Source organism: Camelus ferus, chromosome 5 (genome assembly GCF_009834535.1).
Source record: "Camelus ferus isolate YT-003-E chromosome 5, BCGSAC_Cfer_1.0, whole genome shotgun sequence".
In the NCBI taxonomy this organism is placed as follows: domain Eukaryota; kingdom Metazoa; phylum Chordata; class Mammalia; order Artiodactyla; family Camelidae; genus Camelus; species Camelus ferus.
The window spans coordinates 29,343,763-29,366,950 of NC_045700.1; the positions used below are offsets into that span (position 1 = coordinate 29,343,763).

The 23,188-nt window shown below is 41.5% G+C and overlaps 1 long non-coding RNA gene across 1 annotated transcript in view; it reads left to right on the forward strand.

Annotated features, from left to right (window-relative positions):
- LOC106728943 overlaps positions 1 to 13,434 on the forward strand; it is a 345,556-nt gene extending 332,122 nt beyond the window's left edge. Inside the window, exon 11 of the long non-coding RNA XR_001365214.2 lies at positions 10,010 to 13,434. This is a non-coding gene — a long non-coding RNA (uncharacterized LOC106728943). The remainder of the gene's footprint in view (positions 1 to 10,009) is intronic.
- The last annotated feature ends 9,754 nt before the right edge of the window (positions 13,435 to 23,188 follow it).

Here is a 23,188-nt window from a genome sequence, read left to right on the forward strand (position 1 = left end):
ATGTGTTGCTGAACACAGTATTAATCAGGCCTTAGAGTCCAGTGAATATGCTAAAAGGCTTTTCACTTGTGTTTATTCTATATTTGACCATTCAGAAATATTGGATATATATATATATCTTATCTTTTGTGACTTAAAATGGCAATCAGAACCATCCTAAATACCACTGTCTGGATATATTTATAATCATTTTCTGTGAAAGTCACTAGTTGTAGGAGCCATCATGCCTGCCTTTTACATACATGTATGTGAACTGCCATGATATTTTTATAACATGGTGGAATTCTGAATAAATTATCAAGAGAGGAACTTTTGCAAGATGTGGAGATTGTATTTGCACAGTTAAAAAGAAACGCCTACAGTTTAAGAAACCTTGTATTTATGTGGAATACACACACGCATACACTGACCCCAGCATTTTGCATTGCAGTGAGTGTTTCTTCCAAGTTCTGCCTTTCAAAGTCTTGGTTGACTGACTTTATGGTATGGCTTGGTGAGAAGGGAATGGGGGTGAATAAGAGGAGAGAGAGGACAAAGAGTAAGTAAGTGAATCATTGCTAATGTCAGAATTCCAGAAATGCCTGGAATGCCTGGAGCATTCTGGCTGGAGATTGAAATAACTGAACAGAGCGACCCCAGCTCTGGAGATTCCTGCCTCATTTATTTTGCAGTGGAAACCTCCGTTAAAATGGTCCTTAGCCTTGCTTGAGTTCTGACCTACACTTAAATCGAAAGAAACCAATAACAGTTTTACTTACAATCCCCCGTGCCAATATGTCTGAAAAAATATGTTGTGAAGGGAAAGAGAGGAGGGAAAAAAAAAGCTTTCATGAGCATAACTTATCTTTGACTGTCACAAAATCAATGGGCTTTACAGAGCCAAGGAAATTCAATAGCTCGGCATTCATAATAAAGATTGGTTTGGGTGATTTGTCTCTCTCTAATAAGTCAGGCTTTGGACCCCAGCGTCCCTTCCTTTAAAACTCAAAGGGGGTGGGGATTTCTTCATCACAGCCAAGTCCTCTTGCTTGTCCATTGTCAGGACTTTACAATGGTGCTGCTTGTCTGGCCAAGCCTTGCTGCACCCAGGAGAACAGACCTCACACTGGGGCGTGGAGTACCAGATGCCCAGCTTTATACCAGCGTTCAGCCTCCCTCAGCCTGCCTGACAGCCTTTTCATGCATCATGGATTCATCTGTTTCAATGAAAAACCCAGAGCAAAACTGCAAGTATTTGTTTTTTTGTGTGTTTTTTCCTGGAGACTACTTTATAGAATGTGTCCAGATATTCACTCTGGAAACTAGGCCCATTGCAAAAACATGTGAAAAACTTTAAGTGCCCTGACCCGACCCAGCTCTCATCAGAGGAAGCTTGTGTCCAGGCTCCCATCAACATGTTTAGTCAAGTGGAGAGATGGAGGCCAAGGGAGAACGGAGAGGCTGGCTGTAGCAGGTGGAATACCACACCTGAGGCTTGCCAGCTCAGTGGCTGGACGACACCCAGTGCAGGCCTTGAACGTGGCAAGGAATCAATAGATGTCAACTGAATTGAGATAAATGTCTGATATATATTGAATTCCTAACACGTGCCGGTCACTTCATTTACTGCACATTAGTCCTCATCTTTAAAACATGCCTAAAAATAAATGTATCAGTATCCTTGTTTAGCAAAGAAAGAAACATGAGATTCAAGGGAAGGAGGTTAAAAAACATGTCCAAAGTCACACAGATAGTCAGTGTTATAAGCAGGAATCTAATCAACATTTGTCTGACTCTAAGCCCAGGCCCTTTTGACTGCTCCAGAAAACCGCTCCTCGCTACACTGTCAGGCCAAGGAATGAGCGCGCGAAGCTCATGTTAGAAATACTGCTTGTGGTCTGGTGGTCTCCTTCTTAATCGTAAGCTCACATAGCTCAGTTGAACTTTAAAAACTCGGGTTTAGTCTTGCCTTTGCAACAAACTCACTCCTTTTGCTGTATGAATACATGAGAAGAAACATAAGAACCCACTTTCTAAATCCTCAGTAGATAGTCTAGAAATGTTGGCTAGCAAAGCGGTGGAGAGAGAGCCCTGTCTGGTAACAGAGAAGGCTGACTGGCAGAACAAAGGAGGACTGAGCAGGACCAGTTGGGTGGCAGCTGTCTTTCCTTCCCAAAGCCGCTCTAATGTCTCCTCTTGGAAAAGCAGGAGATGAGCATCAGTCGATCAGTCAATAGGGGCCTATCGTATGCTTGCTCTGTGTTCACCCTTGATTAATTGTGAACCCCCTGCAGTGTGGACCAGAGGTTGGAGGCAGAGGGGACTTTTAAGAGGTCAGAACTGCAGAGCCACCGCTCCCTCACCCACCCTTCCCAGGCAGGAGCCCCGCTCTGACTTCTCCCAGCTGCGATCAAAGAGTGAGTCCGGTACCACAGCGTGAGAGTGGAGGAGAGGGTTGGCTCTCTCTCCCAGGATGCGCAGCTGGCAGATGAGCTGAGCAGAGGTTTGAGGGAGAAGAGGAAACCAGCACACTGAATCTGGGAAACAGCTGGTAGTTACATGAACATAATGGGTTAAAGAGCATGGACTTCACATTCTACTGGAGTCAATCTTTTCCCATATGTTTAAAACCAGGTTTTAAACACGGGACACAGTCAGAGAAGAAAAAAATGAAGATTCATGTTCGTTGAGGTCATCAGGCTTTTACATATTGTCGGTGTTAAGACTGAGTTTACTGTGAGTGACCGGAAATTAAAATAAAAATGGCTTAAATAAGGTAGAAGTATGTTTCTTTGATGCACGTATGTGTGAGTGCCCCCCCGCCACACACACACAGTCTGAAGATGGTGGGCCCAGGCTGACAGGCCAGCATCGGAAAGTCATAAGGAAACCAGACTCCCCCTCTGTGCTGTTTCCCGTCTCATCTTTGGCCTGTGACATCTACCTACTGGTCCAAGATAAAAAATTCAAACTCCAAGCACCATCTCTGAATTCCAGCCAGTAACATGGAGGACGGAGCAAACAGTAACCACTGTTTCTTTCAGTGAACGGCACAAAAGTCTTACGTGATATTTCTTACTGTTTCACCGTCCAAAACTTGATCTGGCTGTGCCGGAGATTGTTGGCCATGTTCCCAGCTACAGTTTGTCTGCTCTATCATTATGGAAGAAAGAGAGGATGGATATTAGGAGCCAATCTGCAGTATCTGTCATACAGGCGTAATTAAAAATAATGCCAAAGCTGCTTCACCACAAGCCCTGGAAGAAGCAAGCAGAAAAGGCCAATGACTCTTTCCCCTCCTACCCAGTTGTGTGATATTCAACCTGGAGATAATGGGCAACAGGTCACATACAGGGTTACTGCCATCCCACCAACTGAACTCACTTTAGAAGGTAATAAAAAAAATTTCCGAGGAAAGCAGAAGGGGGGGGGGCAGTGAAGAAGAAAGGTCAAAAAGAATGAGTCCAAAGAGGGGGAAATTAGTAAAACTTGGCAACTGATTGGATTTGGGAACTTTAGTTCTACAAGTAATCTGACATGGATGTACAGGAGTCCCTGGAAATCAATCCTTGGTGTCCCTCTAAAACACACAACACACACTGCACACACACACCCCTTTCACTCATATTCTTGCACGCCCACAGCTAAAATCCATCATTATGCCGATGTTATGAGTGTGTGTTCGGGACTTGGTCACAGCTAACTCTCGTTTGCTAAGTACTGTCATTTTATAAAAGATGATTTATTTACATAAGGTCAACTTTCTCAGTATTAGATTACTCCTTCCAGATCACCAACAGTTGGGAACAGATGAAATACACGTTACCCGTGACTTCCTTTGGGAGTGCAAAACGTGTATTTGCTGTAGAGGAAGAAGTGTTTCCTCCTCCCTTCTCTGTTGCTAAAAGTAGTGGGTGGGAAAAAATTATTAGACCCTTGCTTAGAAAGAAGCTTTTGGGTTTTAGGGTTTGTGATAGGCCTTTCACATAAAATGTGAACCATATAATCAGGCTGCCAGTGAATTTGTTGCTATGTAAAGGGAAAATAGTGGTTTTTCAGATAAGGAAGCTCTACAAAGTGGATAAGTTGGTGATAGATAAATATGACTCAAAACTCGGTAAATGGGAAGCTCAGAAAACTTTGGATTGTATTATAAAGCAGAGTCAATGAGAAAGCCTGGTATCTTTTGAGAAAGAGTAAATTTAATTGTTTATTTTAATTACAAATGCTGATAAATTTGGGGGTGGGGGGAAATAGGTTCATTGCCTGGAAATAAATGCTGAATCTTAGTGAACTAATTTAAAAATTACCAGTGCAAGAAGAATAGGAGATACAGTAATGTTCACCAAATACTCAATTTGTTTCTCTACATTTCTCAGTCCCCTTATAATTAGGCTGGACCATTGGATTAGTTTTGCCTAATAAAATGTGAACAGATGTGATATATTAATACTTCCAGCCTGAGGCATGGTCAGTTTTCTGAATTTCTCCCTCTTCCCCTATCGTCAGGACTAAGCCAGTCCCAGGATCCAGATATGAAAGCTACAAAATGACGTAGCCTCTGTCCACCGCCTGAGTAACTCCAAGGAACAGAGCTCCAGTGGACCAATATGGACCACGCTGCATGAATGATAAACTTTTGTTGAGCTTCCAAGATGGGATTGTTTATTACCACAGCACAATTTAACTACTCCTGACTAAAACAAGGAGTAAGTAACTAAATATCTGGGAAAGCACAAATTCTGAAATTAAAAATTAAACAAAGGCAAAACCCTCAAAATCTCAGGTTCTCAATAGCTCTCTAAGCAGGAATTTTGCTTTAATTAGGTAAGATTTTTGCTGAAATGTTCTGTCCAGCCTTAATACCAGCTCTGTTTAATCCTACTGCCAAAAATATTTCAGAATTCAGCAGCTCTAGGTTATCTGTTGGTCAACCAAGTCTACAAAATGGTTTTTGTTTATTTGTTTTTATTGAGCTATTTTACTCTGAGTTAAACAAAATTTCAGTGTGTGGAAGCTCCCCTCCCAGAGTCTGATTTGTTAGTTATCTGAGAGTCAGGAGGTTCAACGTCCTCAGGCCAAACCCTTGATAGAGGAAATTATCATGAGTTGGGAAGAATATGTTTCATAGATTTTTGCCAAATTGCAAAATGCACTGTGAGCATGTGTTGGAAAACCCTCAATTAAGCCCCAAACTACAAAATGTTAACAAGACAGATTAGAGACTGAGAGTGATACAGAACTGGCTGCCTGAAGTAACGAGCTGATGGGGCTTGTGTCAAACTGCTGAGAGAAGGGCTCATCCAGCAATTAGCCTGAGGCACCCAGGTGTCGCCCTCAGCACCGGAGGGTGCGCTGTAATTTCCTCTGCTTCTCTGAGCCCAGGAACTTGAAACTACCAATTGGAGAAAAGTCAGATTTGTTGAATATCCACAATGTACTAACGTGCTGCACTATATAGTTTCTAAACTAGATTTCCATTTTACAGACAAGGCAACTGAGACTAAAGGTTAGTTAGGTCACTCAAGAGACAGGGTCAGGATTCAGCCTGGACCCAGGCCTTTCCACGACCCCTCATGATAATACTGACCAGCATATAAATGAGTCCCTGTAGCTATGCTCATCAGGATGGAAATCTTTTTGGTGAAGGGTTCTAATAAAAATTGATACTCATTTTTTTTAAACTAAGATTTCTGAGTCTATGAATGCATAATGTCACACATTCAACATGCCAAATGTACAGGTAAAATTCTACTTTTTTTTAATGGGGGGTGGAGCAATAAATTAAGAGTTTGGGATTTGCAGATACACACTATTATATATAAAATAGATAAGCAATAAGACCCTGTTGTATAGCACAGGGAGCTGTACTCAATAGCTTGTAATAGCCTATAATGAAGAAGAATATGAAAAAGAATATATACATATGTATAACTGAATCACTTTGCTGCACACTAGAAATTAACACAACACTGTAAACTGACTATATTTTAATTTAAAAAAAATTTTTAGTATAATTAACAATTGGTTAAAATCATCAGAAAATGTGATATTCCTCATATATAAATTTTCTTAGTGTCCAGAGCATACATTTTAAGGTCATATTTTTAGATATTTTACCAAAATTTTCACAAACTATGTTTCAACTTTTTGTTTTTCTTCCAACTTTATTGATACATAGTTGACATGTAACATATGTAAGTTTAAGGTGAAATCCTACTTTGGACTGAAAGAAAATTGCATTCAAGCTCTAGCTTTAAATTCTTCTACAGAATGTGGTTTTGATGAGTAAACAAGGCTTCAAATGTTTCCTTCTATTATATGTGTGTATTTAAAATGTTCAGTCTCAAGTTACTTAAAACTGCTGGAAACCTAAAATAAGAACTAGTCACTTAGAAAAAAACAGAAGTTTCTAAACCAAAACTTAGAAGTACAAGTCTGCCAAGGAGTTTTCTGTTTTTGTTGTGTTGTTATCTTTTTTGTTTTGTTTGTTGTGTATCCGAAGGGAACTGGAAAAGTAGTTCCCCGGTTATCTAAAAAAGGACACGCTAACAGAATGATGGCAGTTTCCTAGATTTTGAGTATAGTGTAGATGTTGTCTTGCCCTTTTTTTTCTTTTTTATCCTCCCCTCTTTCCATCTTAACATTTGTAAGCTGTTTTCTGGCCGTTTTGAGGGAAAAGCTTTTTTTTTTTTTGCAAACTTTAGTTTAGAACTTCTGTGCAAAGCAGAGTTACTCTGGGGAAAGCAAAACCAAACTAAACACTCTCTGCTTGGGCCCTTCAGTCTTGCCTTTGAAATGGCTGTTATACAGTAGCTGATCTCTGGTAGGACAGCTTTTGCCTTGGAGAAAACTTCTATTTATAATGTTTACATATGATCCCAAAAAGGAGGGAAAGGAAGAAGAAAATTATATGCACAGAGCTTTATTTAGTCTCCAGAATCACAACCCCAAAGTGAGCTGGTCAACCAGAAGAACGGGGAGTGGGTGGGCGGGGTGGGAGTCTACTGCTCTCAGTATAAAGCTGGCCTGGTTTCCTTTTGTGCCAGGAGGTCATCCTCAATCCACTCACAGTCCAGTCTGGCCGGGAGGGACCCGCCAACCACAAGAAAGAAACGTTGAGAGTCGAGCAAGTACTTGCAGGAGATGAAGGAGTCAGCCAGGGAGACACTTGGTTGTAGGACAGCCCTGGCAGACGGGATGCCCAGGCATGGTCCCTAAGGCGGGAGAACGTCTAGAATGTCAAGGAACAATGAGGAGGCAATATATCTGGAGTAGGGTTGCCAGACAAAACACAGGATGCCAGTTAAGTTTGAATTTTGAGGTATGATTATGAGGTGTCACTGCTATCGTTGGCTGACTGGGTACCGAGGTAGGGGAGTACAAGAAAATTATCAATATGACATGGGACAGGTTTATGCTAATGAAATATTAGTTGTTTACCTGATCTCAGGTTTAACTGAGCAGCCTGCATTTTATGTGCTCCCTCTGACCAGCGCCACCTGGAGCCGAGCGGGAAGGGGGAGTCTGCCTCGTGTCCCTGCCTCTCCCTGCAGGGAGCCGCTCTTCTCACTCACAGCAGCTGGTCCCCCTTCCTCCACGTGGCAGCAAACTCCAGAGCTTCAGAGCTTCATCCCACCGAGTTTGTCATCCACAGAGTCTGATTCAAATGTACAGTGGTTCCAAGTTCAAGGATCCGGGAGAGGACTGGGTGACCCAGTAGGAGTTAGGGAGCTTGTGGTCAAGAGGCCTAGATGCTACAAAAGGATCCGCTGTAGTCAGACGAGTCCCTTCAGGTGTGTGAGACCCGACGGCTCCCAAAGGAGGAAATCGTGGTGGCCGAGAGGACGGATTACGGTGTGGCCGCGTCTTAGACTGTTCAGGCTGCTATAACAAAAATACCATAAACTGGGTAGCTTATAAACAATAAATATGTATTCCTCAGTGTTCTGGAGACTGGGAAATGACTGGAGAGCCAGAGTCAGTGTCTGGAGAGGGCCTGTTTCCTTATAGACGGCTCTTTTCCCTGTAACCTCACGGGGCAGAGGAGCAAGGGAGCTTTCTCAGGCCTCTTTTCTAAGGGCTCTCATTACATTCATGAGGGGTTCACACTCATGACCTCATCACCCCCCCCCCCACCTCCTAATACTATCACATTAGGGATTGGATTTCAACATATGAAATGTAGGCGAACACAAACAATCAGACCAGGGCAGACAGGATTTGTGCAGACAAAGGACATTCACACTTAGATATCTTGGCAGATCCATAGCACTAAATGCTTAGCCTGTGCGAGGTCCTGGGTTCAATCCCCAGTACCTCCATTAAAACAAAAACAAAAACAAAAAAATTCCCCACAGTGATTCTTCCAAATGTAACTTGGATTTGAAGTGTACTGCCCATATATTTTTGTTTGTTTGCTTTGTTTTAAAGTGTTATCTTTCAAATTACTGTCATTAATTAAACTAATACCATTCTTAATTGTCTTAACATACATCAAGCGTCTTTAAGGAGAAGCGTTCCAGAAGCTTGCTTGATAATGAATGGGCAGAGCTTCCCAGAACTCATAATTTCTCACAGTAAACTACCGCTGAGTTAGTCCACAGTTAGCTGATTACAGTGTTAACCCTCCTATCCTGTCTTCAGTGCTGCTTGAATGGATGTAAATTTCCTAGCATAGAATTGCAACCCAACCTGGATTACAGAAACTGTACTAAAAAAACAGTATTTGAATGTCCCAAAAAGCCTGCACATCTATAGTGCTCTCGCTCACAGAAGCTTTGGATATACTGGTGACAGTAATTTCACAGAAGTCAAGCAATTTATCACCAGATTTTCCAATACTTTTTGCTGGAGAACTGTAATTATGAGGTGTCACCACGATAGCTGGCTGTCGGGGTGCCAAGGTGGGGAAGTGTCTGTGATGAAAGAAATTTACAAGTGAACTTGGGTGAGAGAATGTTTTTCCAGCAGGAGCAGAAGAGGGTGTGTGGGTTCTGGCGTTTAGGGTTGCGGGAGGCTGTTCGGCTCCACACAGCTGAACAGAAATTGTGTGCAGGGGTCACAGCCAAAACCCATCAGAAACCACACATTATAGCTTGAAGCATCCTCTCTGTGTTCCCTGTGGAGCCGGGGCATCTTTATTTCATACATCATTATTCTTCCCATGGCGGGATTTCACAAAGGAGCGATCTGGAATAGTTATCAAGTTGCTTAAGACACCAGCACGTGTGGGCCCTCCATTCAGGAGACCGTATCCCAACCACTCGGGTTTCACACCGTCCCTTTCTTTCCAGACAAACCACCTTGTTTGTTAATTTGTCTATAAAATGAGTCTTTACATTTCTCTGGAGACCTATTCACTAGCCAGACCCAGAGTCATGTTTTTATTTGGAAACACTGCTAGAATAACATTCAGTGCAGGAGAATTGCTCTGGTCCTTTCTCTGTCACAACATATAAACACATGCTGACAGAAGGCAAAGCAAAGAAGAAATACAGTCGTTGGCTTTGTCAGACTAGCTTCCTGACCACTTGCACAGGCTTTGCCTAATGACCCCACCCACCCACGCATCCAGTTGTCCTCAAAGATGTGCTTGTCCAAGGTAGTGTAAAAATCTATTGTGAGCTTTTGTGGCTGGTACCATGAGGTGGTCTGATACTCAGAATATCACTGGATAGTTCCAGCCATGTGACAGAAAAAGCTCAAATGAAAATGGTTTTCATTGCTGTTACTTGCAAACCACCAGCATGCCACCTGGCTCTTTCAAGCGGATGGAGAATTTTAAGTAAACCACACCAGAGCTCCAGAAAGCTTGAGATCCGAGATCAGTTTGTCTAAGACTTTGGATAATGTCCCCAATACTAGCACCCCATTCTTTGATTTCAACACAGCTCATTGTTGCATCTGCTGGGTACCAGGCACTGTGTGAGTGGTGGGAAAAGATACCTCTTATAGCCTCTCATTACAGTTTTGAGAAATAAGTTTTCATCCTTGGAGTGTTTGACAAAGCCTTTCTTCCTTCCCCCAGATCCATTTGCAAGGAGTTTCTCCTTTCCCAAGGCCCCCCAGACAGCTGACCCAGCTGGATGAAGCTGAGAGACTTGCCCTTGAGTTCCTGTGTTCACTAAAGGTAACCCAAGGCAGGAGAGCCCGACCCTTTCCCAGAGTAGATTTTCTCCCTTTGTCCACTAGCCAAGGCACCGTTGTGGAGAAAGGTGATGGTTGTTCAGCTTGTTTGTCCAATCTCCCCGCTCCCCATCCTTTGTTGTCTGTCAACTCAAACTCCTAACAGGACACACTGGGAGAAAAGCTGTCACCAGTGAAAGGCTTCAGCTGCCTGGCAGCACCGAGCCCCTCTGCCAGCTCCCTGGCCTGGGCACTGGCATTAACGCTGTGCCTCCATTTAGGCGACAATGAAAGGACGAGATGAATAGAGTTAAGCCCCTCGAGGTTTCCTTTTCAAGCACACCCCACCTCTCGGCACCCCAAAAAGGCCTCCCCAGGTTTTTCTCGCCTCTTTTACTATAAGAAGACAATGACATAAAGAAGAAACAGTGCTGCTAAAAATTTTAAAGGCTTTGCAACTGGATTTTCTATGCAAATCCAGAATCCTGTTTAATAGCAGAACAGGGAAATTTCCTCCTTTCATACCATTCATTTATGTAGCGCCTGCCCCAGTTTCCTTCCTCGGACTCTGTCTGAATTGTCTTCTACACACTTAATGAGATGCAGTTTTTGTTTTCATTCCAGTGGAGATCTTTGTGAGTTTCAGGGGGTGGGGGGACCTGAACTAGTCCTAACGCCACCTTTGGCAGAGAATTACCAAGCCAGGATTTTCCAGTGGTGACAGTAAAGTGTGTGTGCATTAAGTAGGGGCTCATGCTACTTTGGACAGAGAGGCAGAAAAGTTTTCCCTGCGCATCTGCGGGTTGCAAACTCCTCTTTCTTTAGCCTTTGCGGCAGGTGGCCGATTCTCTCTTCATTCCCCTCTTCTCTCTCCTGGAGCAAATCACTGCTGCTTTTGTCATTCAGGTCTTTTTGGAACAAGACAGAGATCACCATTAGCCACAACTTTAGACAATGTTAGCTGGGGAGAAAATAAAACTACATAAAGTCAGGGAGGGTGGCATAAAATAACCCAAGTTTAATAAAATGTTAGTGGTGCTATGGGTCACCCTTCCTGGTAGGCTACACCTTGCAAAGGTTTTTGTACAAATCATGCCATTTTTTTTAATATTATTGTACTGTTTAGTTCTGTTTTACTGCTTTGTTCTCACTACATATCTTCTCATGTACATGTTATGAAGCATTTCTTGGTAACTCTTCATTGTTTATGGTGAAAAAATAATGCTGAAGAGCAGAGCAGAGAGGAGTCAAAGGGCGCTGTTGAAAACACCTCGTGAAAGCCCTCAGCCCGATACTCCCTGTGTACGCGATGCCCCGATGACGGATGCCATTCCTCCGTCTGACTGATGGACTCAAACCCGAGCTCATCCCTCAGTGCCCAGCGGGAAACAATCCTTCTCTGTCAAGCGTGGTGTGATTTTGTAGGCACGTGTTTCCATGCCCTCTGCTCCCAAAGCACCCTGTATGACTGCTGTGAAGACTGCCTTTCACATCTCCCACCCTAGTTCGACACCCACCTCTAAAGAACAGGAACTATGCCTTTCGTCTTCAGAGTTGTGGTACCTGGCACGTAGTCGGGAGCCAGTGTTTCTGGGGTGCTTAAACAGACATCTCCCCATCTCTTTCTCACTCTTCGTCTTGTCTGTATTTCTGCTAATTGACCCAGAACACTTCCTTTATCTTCAGCATGGCCAGCTGAGAGAATGATGCCTACTGCGCCTCTTTGAGAGTTTGGAGTGATAAGACTGTTACACAGACTGTATGTGAGTGTACTGAGTGTTTTTAAAAAGCTTACACGTATACGGTAGCACATTTATTATTCTGTCAATTAGATGTTCATAAGCTTTTTTCTAATCCAGAAACAGAATCCTTGACTCACATGGTCTTTAAGTAACTGATGTAGTGAATGTTTTGACACTCCTTTTCCTCATCTGTGAAATGCAACAATTGAGTAGAGTCTCTCCAAAGCCTCTTTCCAGTCTTGGATGCTCAGGGAGGATTAGCCCTATTGTGTGGGGGCAGGTAAAGTTGGGATGGGAAATGGAAGGAAAATAATAGAGGTCCACGCAAAAGCAAAATCTCACCAAGGGCTATTTTGATTAGTTCGCATGGCTGCCAGCTGCAACTCTAGCCACAGGGGTGGGGTGGAGGGAGAAACTGCCCTTCCCATTAAGAAGCTGCGTTGAGAAAGGTACCAGGGTAAAGTCAGGGGCAGGATGCGAACACTGACAAGCTTCTCTTTTGCTGGCTGTGAAACATTTCTTTCCTCCTCTTGATGTTATCCCATGTGGTACATGATAAAGCCTATTTTTTTTTAATGTTTATTTCCCATTAAATAACATTTAGCAAAATATAAGAAACATGTTCTTTCTTGGTATTAGTAGTTTGGGGGCAATCTTCCAAAAGGTAACCAAGAAGAAATGCGGTCATAGTGTATAGTCATAGCACATTTTCCTGTGTTACTGATTTCAGTTGTGCAGACCTGTTTCATGCCAGGGTTTTCCGAATATAACCTTATGCCCAAAAAAAAAGTCTTATAAAAAAGCATTAGCTTGTAACATAGGCAAAGAAGGATTCTTATTGTAACTACATTTAAAGGAAGATTTATCAGTGGCTTCGTAAGTGGACATGTGGCAGGTCCAAAAAAGATTTCTTGAAAGATTTCCAGTGACATAATACTTATAAGTAAATATGTCATGGCTTTTGCTGCTCTTTTTTGTTTTGATTAATTTTTTCTTTTATTTTTCAGAATCAGCAGGCAAGAATATTAAACACCATAAAAGGGATAGATTAACAGAAGCATACATTTCTTTCTCTCTAATCTTTAACCTTTGCTCTAAAATACCATTTGGGATGCTTCAGTGTTGCTCTGATAGTTTGGTACTCCATTCAGGAGATTTTGGTAGTAGGGACGGCTCACTTATTTTGCTGTTTCCTGTCTAAATTCTACATGGCCAGCTCCACAAACATGCAAATCATATTTAAATATGCTTGACCTGGCAGATTCGTACATATGTGTTGTTGGGGCTTTACCATTGGTCTGCTGTACCTGTATCTTTTGTTTATTTATTTATTTTTGGTGTATCCTGAACATGAGTTGCACTCATTTGATTTTGGACTCAGTACTAAATTCAATGTCTTTCAAGTTACGATGTTTTAAATTCTAAACAGAGTCTTTTGAGGATGAAAATTCACATGTATGTCCTACTTTATTTTTAAAAAGTAAAATAAATCAATCAACTTTCTACTAAAAACTGAAAGTGGAGATTATTATCATTATTATTTTATACAACTCCTCTTCTTACTGCACTCTGTTTTCTTTGTTTTTTCCCTCTAAACTCTGATCAGCTCCTCCCTCGCTCCCTGTGCCCCATTCGCTTTTAATGCCGTTGTACAGCTGCTGCTGCTGCGATGCATCCTACGACGCAGTGACGTGGGATGATGGCCAGCTGTGTCACAGTTGGCCCACTGGTGGCATCAGGCAGCAAACCTCACTATTTACCTAAAGCTCCATCAGAAGGAGAAAACTGACCCAAATTAAGAGCATTTGTCATTCCAAAGTGGCAAATGTTTTTGTCTGTGGCTGTGTGTGTGTATGCTATTTTAAAGTGATTGTTGATTTAACAAATGTCAAAATGAATGCTCTGTTTTTGTTTGGTTTTTTTTTTTTTTAAGCGTTAGGAATTGCATTCAGTTTTTAGGATCTTGCTAATGACTTTCCCCTATAACTGGCTTGTCCTAAGGATGCTCAATAAGACTACAAAGAAGTAGCACCAGGGATGGGCAGACCAGACCCCACCAACTTAAGTGAAACCGTCAACCCCCCAGGGAGGCATTAATAGTTTATTGCGTATGGAAGATGCAGAGCAAAGTAAAGGAGGAAGGCTAATAACCTTTAACATTAAGAAAAATCACTATTATTGTGACCAGTGTAGCATGAAGCACAAACAGAATACTCTCTGGGCAACAGAAAATAACGTGTAGCCCACCAGAGCAATTAATAAAATGAAAGTGCGGCTTCTTGCAGATGGATGTGTAGGAGAAGAATGGCGCGGGGCTGCGCTGAGCTGTCATGCATCAGATACTACATCTGTTATGGAAATCAGGGGAAGTGGGGGCCTTTTGTTCATGCGGGAGCCCTCCCAACAGGGATTTGGCTGGAGTAGATTTTCTTGTTATTAAACATGATTTCTAGCTAGTTGAGAGCAGATGCTTCTGCAGCATTTGGAACTAATAACCAACCTTCAAGTGCATGCCACCCCTTAAAGAGGCTGGGACTGTTGGAGAGACCAATTTCAGCTCAGAGATCATGCATTTGGTTTCTACTTTGCACATGAATGACACTGATACCAGATGAGCCTGCTGGCCTAGAGTTTGCTGGAGACAGTAAAGAATGACATTGGCCCCAGAGAAGAGCAGAGCCTTCCAGGTGTACTTGCGAAGGACAGTTCAGAATCAAGACAGCAATGCTGTCGACTTTAGTTGGAGGGCAGAGGGTGGGGGCAAAGGGAAAGAGATGCAAACTTAAACTGTGTTTGGCAGATACCACCCCTCCTCTGCCCCCACCCCAGGCCCTTGCCAGGCTCTCACATCTGGGCTGTGACTTTTGGTGATTGAAAAGGACTCATGGGGCTCCAGGTCACCATATAATCACTAAAGAAAAGCACCTTTTCTTGAGAAACCACTTGAGTTCAACTGCCCAACGTGTTATTCTTGAGTTTTTTCCTCCCCCTTTATTTCTCTCCAACACAACACATTAATTTAATAACAATAATAGCAACGAATAAACAGATCAAGCATTCTTTCTATCCTAACTCTTGTGTAGATGGTTGTTTATAAATAACAAATAGGCATTTGAATAAAAATCTTTACAGTTGCAAATGAAATTTGAATAGAGAAGTTTTTGTTTGTTTATTTGCCTGAAACTCAAAATCAATATTTGAAAAATTCTAAAATGTAAAGATTGGGGACAGTAAATAAGTTCTTTTTTTTTTTTTTTTTTTTTTTTACATTTTGTAGGTATTCTTATTGTTTTAATACAGTCAGAAATAGGTATAATTATAGATAGAGACAGTGATTTTACTATTCACCTCAGAATACTTTTTAATTCAGAAGTGTCCTGTAGCTAGAATTTACCTCCCCAGAAATGGGACAGTAATTCTAGGATGGAGGCCCTGCCAACTGTGACACAGCTTGAAATGGCAGCGTTATTAGATATTTCCAAACACAAAAGTGATAGTTGGTATTTTGTTTTTATTATTTTGCTCAAATTTCAGAGGCTACATTTTGAGCTTGCTTACTCAACCCCTGATTACAGCTTGAAACACTATTCCTAAGTATATGAATTTTGAATTCCTCTCCCCCGGTTTTCTCCTATGATTCTATGTGGCCTGTCTCTGAAACAGCTGCCTCAACTTGTTGGATTACCAACCACCCCATGTGACTCCCTCTTTGAAACAGATTCAGCTCAATATGTATAACTAACAAATCACCTGGAGGCTAGGTCCAGAGCACTTTCGGGTGGACTGAATTAAACGGACAGGTTTGGGGGACTGATGCGATCTATTCTTGAGAAATGTGCCTGCTTATTCACTGATAAGCCTTCCAACCAAGGCTTCCCAGTGTTACTAGGTAGCTGGGTCCTGCAGGCGCTAACGTCGTACGAACAACAGGAAGACTTCGCACTTGTAAGTTGCCCTCCATTTCTCATGTGCTTTCACGTGGTTGATGGTATTTGATCTGATCCTGCTATTCAGAGAAGGTAGTAGATGAATTTCGTTACCCTCACTTTCCCAAGAGAGAAACTGAAGGTGAGGCAGGCCAACTGGCTCACCGGATGTCACACAACCATTAAAGTGTCGCATCTGGAGTTGATTCCTGGTACTTCTGACCCAGTAAGGATGGGTCTGTTTAAAAGAAATTTATTTTTAACAGCTCTATGTCCTGTTCCTTTAAAAGGGCAATTGATTTTTCTTCTCCCTGCGATTATAGTTAGAATTCTTGTTACAATCCAGCACAAATAAGACCCGTGGGCACTTTGAAGCTACCACTATCTTTCCATAGCTGCTAAATGTTGTTCGGCGGGTGTTAGGGACACTGAATGTAAGAAAGCTTTTTAAATGAGATGTAAGCCTGGACATCCCAGACACTTGGGATCTGTAACACCATGGTGGGTATCTATTTTTTATGATTACTTTTCACAAACAGGGTTGTTAACCCTGATGCCCTGGCCAGTTTCCAGATAAAGGATTACTATTTGCCTTGCTAAAAACGTTCCCTGCTGCTTTAATTAGATATGGTATTTTCCCCTCCCTTTTCTGCACAGTCTGCAGCACACTCTGGCCTGTCAACCAGCTGCTATCACTCACTGGAGAAGGACGAAATGATTCTGCTGGTATCGAGAGACAAAGCAATAGCCCCAAAGCTGCATTTCAAAACAATATATAAACTTAAATGACTGATGGGTAATATGTTAAAATTAAACCATAGGATAGGAAAGGAGCTTTGAAGATTATCCCTTTAAGCTGGGTCAGAGAGAGACCACATTTCCAGGAAACCAGAACACCAAATTAATTGAGCCAACTCTGCTTTTAAAAAATCTACCCAATTCTGGCAAAAAAAAAAAAAAAAAAAAGAAAAGAAAGAAAGAAAGGAAAACTCAAACCAATTGTTTTTTTTAAGTGTCTACTTAGTTGTTTTGCTATTATATATGTGTAGCAAGAAAGGTCAGCAAATCCTTATTTATTACTGTGATGGCAAATAAATTTAAACTCTCTACTAACATCCTAAATTTGATAAGGAAGTATTCATCAAGCTAAGCAAAAACCATTTAAACCAAGGACCAAGAAAGCAAAGGAAAAAAAATGAAAAGGAATATTCCACACCTTGGAAGTGGATTTGTGAAGAAAAAATGAAATATTCATAATGTGTTACTGTAAAACAGTTCCATGGGATTATGTGGGAAAGGCTATATCCCATATGGCGTTTCCAGACTGCATCCCAGAGAGCTGCCATAAGGTGAGAGCTGGCTTGACAGAGGCAGCGTCCGTCTGCATTTGGAGCTGCTGCCGCCGACAGAGCAGATCTCCATATCTGGACCCGGCTCAAAGGCTGGACCTTCCACTTCGAGCCCACACAACGACTGTCCTTTGCTTTACAAGTGAGACTGCTGTGTCTGACTCTGCCTCCTAGATAATGTAAATAACTGCTTCCCGGCTGCAAAAATCACTCCCATGTTGGGTTGCTTCCTGTATATATACGTTTCCACGGATTCCGTTTTTTCATGCTGCTGCTGAAGCTGCTGAAACTCCCAGTTCACACACTTCACCCTCTTTTTCTTTTCACGGACCCATTTTCTCCCTTTATTCATAATGAGTCACAAAACTGGGATTTGAAAGTGGCAAGCACCACTCTTCAGGTATGTTATACACTCACTTAAGGAATTAAAAGTTTGAACATTTGCATAAATCCATGGAGTTTTAAGGTAAACATAACAATCTGACATGGATATAGCATAGCACATGGAACTCATTTCCAATGCCTTGTGTTCAGGGAGGTTACCATTAAATGAGAGAAGCAGATCCAGTGGAAAGCAAAAGGGAGTGCTGGGGATTGTGGAAAACTGAAGAGCTCATTTCCTATATAAAATGGACAGATTCTATTCAGCACCACTTTTGATTTGTGAGTTATAGTAACTAATTTAAAATTTTAAAAAATTCCATCCAGGTCAAGCTAAACATAAGTATGGCCACTGGCATATGTATTTATATTTTCAGGAGAATGGCTGGAATGCTATACTGATATTAAATTAAGTTGAATGAAACAACAAAGATTTACTGTATAGCACAGGGAATAATATTCACTATCTTGCAATAACTTCTAATGGGAAATAATCTGAAATATATGTATATATAGATAACCGAATCACTTTGCTGTATACCCCAAACTAACACAATATTGTAAATCAACTATACTTCAATTAAAAAATAAAATGGAGTTCAATAAAAGACCAAACTAGAGAACAGGCTCAACTGTTCAAAGATGAGACACTGGTTTTCCCAGTCATCCAACATAGGCAGGATTTCCCCTCAGTAGTGTTCCGACGAAGGGGGCTGGCACATCACATGAGAGGCAAGTCAGATTACTTCCAAATCCAAGGCAGGATTCTGGGACTCAGGACTATTCCAACCACACCAAGAAGTTTTCTTCCTCATTACTGTACTTCATTCATCTGTGAGGTTTTTTGTTTTTTTTTTTTAAGTGTCTGGTTAAAGTGGAAGTATGTAAAATGGGACATTTATGGAACTACAAAATAAATAAGTAAATAATACATTTTACAAATAAAGAATACAAATCAGCAAGAACAACTGTGGTTGCTAACACCAGGGCGGCTAGTAGGAGACCTGATTCTTTGGCTTTATATGTACCAGGTATGTGTCCTCGGGCAACTCATTTACCATGTCTTGACCTTGTATAAAATAAGATAGTTGAACTGTATCAATCTTGTCAAAGGTCTAGGTCAGTCTTATATTAACAGCAGACTCATTTTTCAAATGAACTTGACTGTAGAACCCACTAACAGAACAGACAAAAGTGGAGTAGCTTGCATGGAAAAATGTAAGTCTTCTGATAATATCTTGTTGAAATTACAGGAGGGGCTCCTCCAAGCCCACTTGGAAGGCACTGGACAGAATTCTCTCTAGGTTCCTTTCTATTATTGAAATTCAGATTCTTAATTTTCTAGAGATATATTAAATTCTACCCAACATGAAAATAAAATAAGCTTTTTTGCTCAAAATAAACTTCTTCCACAACCTCATTGCCAATATTAACCATCACCTATTTTAAGTGCCCATTGTATACTAAAAATTGTCCTTGTCTTCAAAAGCAATATATTTGTGAAGATGAGATTTTTGTGTTAAGCAAAAATCTATCATTGTAAACCAGCTAATAAGAATGATAAATAAACTTTATAAATATAATTCTGCTACATAAATAACGTGATTTATCCAGTAATAAATCAGGTCAACTTTATTTTATGGTCCAAATGACATTGACTCAAACTCCTAATTCCATAATATCCTCTAATTATTTCTGGGACTCCCCAGGGGTGCCTTCACTTATGCTCACAAAAGAGTCTGTCTGCTGGAGTCAGCTTTCACCCTCAGCCAGTAACTAACTGCTACGATTTTTCTCTGTGGCTACAGTTCCCTCTGCTAATGTCACTGTTGTCTAAAAGACCTGTTTGTTACCCCGCCGCCAATTCTCTTCAGGAAACAGACAGTCTTCTGGATGCTCCAAAAGTCCCTCCTCCGTGAGCCGCAGCAGTTCCCACTGCTGGGGAAATGAGGAAAGAGGCCTCCCCTTCCCAAGAACACGCACGCCCGTCTGTCTAGCTGATCTTCAAAGCATCCCTGTGCATTTCCAGAGCCCTGAAATGACTCCGAAGTGCTGGCGATCAGATTCTTCACTCTGGGTGTTGTGACATAAACTCTCAGTGAAACGGCTCAGCTCAGCTATCCAGTGACTTAACACCTGCATTTCAGTAAATAATGCTTTCATAGTGTTTCCACAATAATGGAAGGGCACCTACTTAATTTGTGGAATGAAAGGTGCATTTTGAAGTTTTTCCTAAAGTGTATTATTCAGGATAGGCTAGGGGTTATGCAGGAAAGTAGAAAACCCCTAAATCTTAGTGACTTAAAAATCAAGATTAATTTCTTGCTCCTGCTATCTGTTTATTAATCATGGGGAACTGTAGTTACTCATGAGTCGATGGACTCCGGCTGACGAAGGAGAGGCAACTTGGTGATTTGAGGGGCTCTTCTGCATATCAACCTCTAGAACCAGACTGAGGTTTCAACCACTATCAGTTATACTGCTGGTTGCTAATGTAGCAGGGAAATTTTGGAAAAAATCACGTGTTGACTCAATGCTTCCAACCAAAAGTATCACCTGTCACTTAACTTCACAATTCATTGGCCAAAGTAAATCATGTGCCCACACCTAACTGTAAAAGAGCAGAGAGGTGCAGGCCTCCTACCCCCGGTCCAAAATGTGTGACTAAAACTAATCATTACCACCCTCTAAAACAATCCTCCACAAAAAGTGAATTGGAGTCTCTGCCTCTGCAGAGAGAAAACCACTTGCAACTTTAAAGGCTGTATTCTTTGCCCCCTTCTACAATAGTCCCCAAATCTCAAAAATTAGTATTGCCCAGCAACTTGACTTACGGTTGTTAAAACAGCTCAGAGGAAAGCGTGGCCATGGACACTGGGGAAGTTCAGGAAGGAAACAGGAAGAGAAGGGATATGAATTGGACCTTGAAGGAAAGGATGTAGATTTTGAAAAAGGAAATGGAAACAATTTGGCGGAATCACACACTGAAACAGGAAAGGAGAGCGGACAGAGAGGGCGTGCGGGGCTGCGAGCGGTTCGCCTCGCGGTGATGCGCCCGAGGACAGCTGCAGGCGCCGGCAGCTCGGAGACGGGCTGTGCCGGCCCGCAGGACAGAGACTGGTCTTTGTTCTACAGAAAATAAGGGCCACTGAAGATTTTAAGACGGAGCAATGATTGCCGAGTCAGAAGGTAAATCTGTCCATGGAGAAGTCGATGGATTGGAAGAGGAAAGGCTGCTAGAAACTAATTAGTCCACTGTTGTCGTCATCAAGGCCTAGACAAGGATGGTGACAGCAGGAATGGTGGGGAAAACAGCTGGGAACTTGTCAGAGGAGAATTTTAATAGGATTGGCTGTGTGACTAAAGGAAAAGAGAAAGGAGAGCAGCCCGGTCCCTGCCTACTTCCTCCTCCCGTTCACCCTGACAGAACTGACGGCAGCCACTCAGGACCCTGCGTGTGTGTGTGTGGTATGTGGTGTGGTGTGTGTGTGTGTGTGTGAAGGAGAGAGGGAGGGAGAGGTGAGGGGGAATGGAAGTCTGTGGGTGCCCGTGTAAAACTTTCTTTTTCATCTAGCTGCGTGTATTAACTTGGACTTAGGTACTATTAAAAGAGATTCAGTGTCCAGTACATTGGGTGGGGTTATGATAATGAGTGTCTACTATTTTTAGGATAAATGATGACTTTGCTGGTGAAATAGTATATTGCTGAACCAGTAGGACCATTTTGTGACTTTGGTGTTTTACTCCTAAAAATCTTCCTCTTGGACTTCGCAATTCAGATTGCCCTAGAACACTAACTGAATTTGGCTTTTCAGTCAGTTGGTGCCAACAATCTCTTCTTGACGTGGTCAGATTATACCTTTGAATCTCCCCGGGTCCAGCCCCTCGACCAGACTTCCCTTGCAGAATTGGAGTCTGTTGCCTCAAGTCTTACCATATTTTGCCTGCCAACATAGTTCCGGCAACACATTATTACTATTTGTAAATATTTTCTTTCAGATTGTTCAAGAGTTTTTGCTCATGGTGTTTTTCCAACTGACTGATTTGAAGTATCCCCATGGCCAGCTGTAATTTCTCCAGGTGACTCTACTTTCCGTACTCCCTCCCCTGTGCCTGGCAACTTGCGGCTATAGCAGGTATTTCTGTCGTATAGGATTCAAAAAAAAATGTGCTTTATTCCCATCCCTCCTCCCCTTCTTCAAGAGCTGCCCACAGTCTATGCTGTCAACACAGTATTTGCATTCTGTACCCAAGGACTTGAGCTGTGGGGGTAGACAGTCACCAGGGTAGCTGAGATATTTTTATTTGTAACTTTATTAAAGCCACCATTGTTTCCAAGTCAATTATTTATAAGAAAGAAGATAAATTTTAAAGAACGGTGTTTTAAAGAATTTCAATATTTTTTTCTTAAAAATAAATTGTTTAATACACATCCCTCACTGAAAGTCAACCCCAAATCAATTTTAATCGTAATCTGAACTACAGTATACTGAAAGAGATATCATACTGATATAAGAATGCCGTAATCATATACAGCATGGGGTATAAATAAACGATTATTTCTCTAGAGTTTGGAGTCATATTTGGCCTGACTCCAGTGACGACAACCCTAACCACTACTCTTAGGTTCTCTCGCTTATAAGATGTCAAAGCACCATGAGACTTTAATTAGAACAGTGTGGGGCAGCCATAATAATAAATAAATAGATCACTGGAATAGAAAATAGATTCCAAAAAGATATTTATGCCTGTGAGGAGAATTTGGTACATGATGATGATAAAGAAAAGATGAATTATTCAGTAAATAGGGTTGGGAGAACAGAACACTTAGGGGGGGAAATAAATTGTGATCTCACTTCAAATAATATTTCAAGAAAATTTTTGGATGAATTGAAAAACTGTGAAAAATCAAAACTGTGCAAAGCAATCAAAATAATGTGAAATTATTAAAATATTGTACTCTTATTTATATTTTGTACAATATTATTCAAACATTCAAAATAAGGTTTATCTATTTGGGCTAATATGGAAAGGCATCTTTATTAAGTAAAATAATTTTCTGATTGTATAAATAGTATTAATTCCTTTTATGTAATATATGTGTATATATATATATAAACACATACACACATACATTCATATATGTACACAAACACACACGCACATGCACACAAGGAAGAAGACGAGGAAGGACAGCCTTTACTGCTACCGGGAGACTGGTAAGGGCAGAGTTTGTGGGTGATTGGGACATCATCTCTTTTTTGTCTACACTTTACTTATTGCCTACTCTAATTTTTAAAAATGAAGCAGAAATCTCAATTAGGTTGAAATAAAATAATTTCTCCAAATCAAAAATGCAATATTTGATACTGTCTTACGCTGATGAAATGAGACAAGAAAGACACTGTCAGTTCCTTCCAAAAGTCCTTCCTGCGTCATTAGGTGAGCTATCGTTTCTCTGTGAACTTGAGCAAGAGCTTCCCAGCTCCTCTCCCGCCTGCAGTCCAGGGCCCGTTATTCCCTCCCATCCATCTTCATGGAGAAGACCCGTGGAGAGCACGCGCTCCAGCCCCGGGCTGGGTCACCTTGGATGTCGCTTCTGCAGATTCTCCCATCTCAACTGCTGTACTGTTTTAGAGCATTTTACATTTTTCCCCGATACCACAGAGCACATTTCTTTATA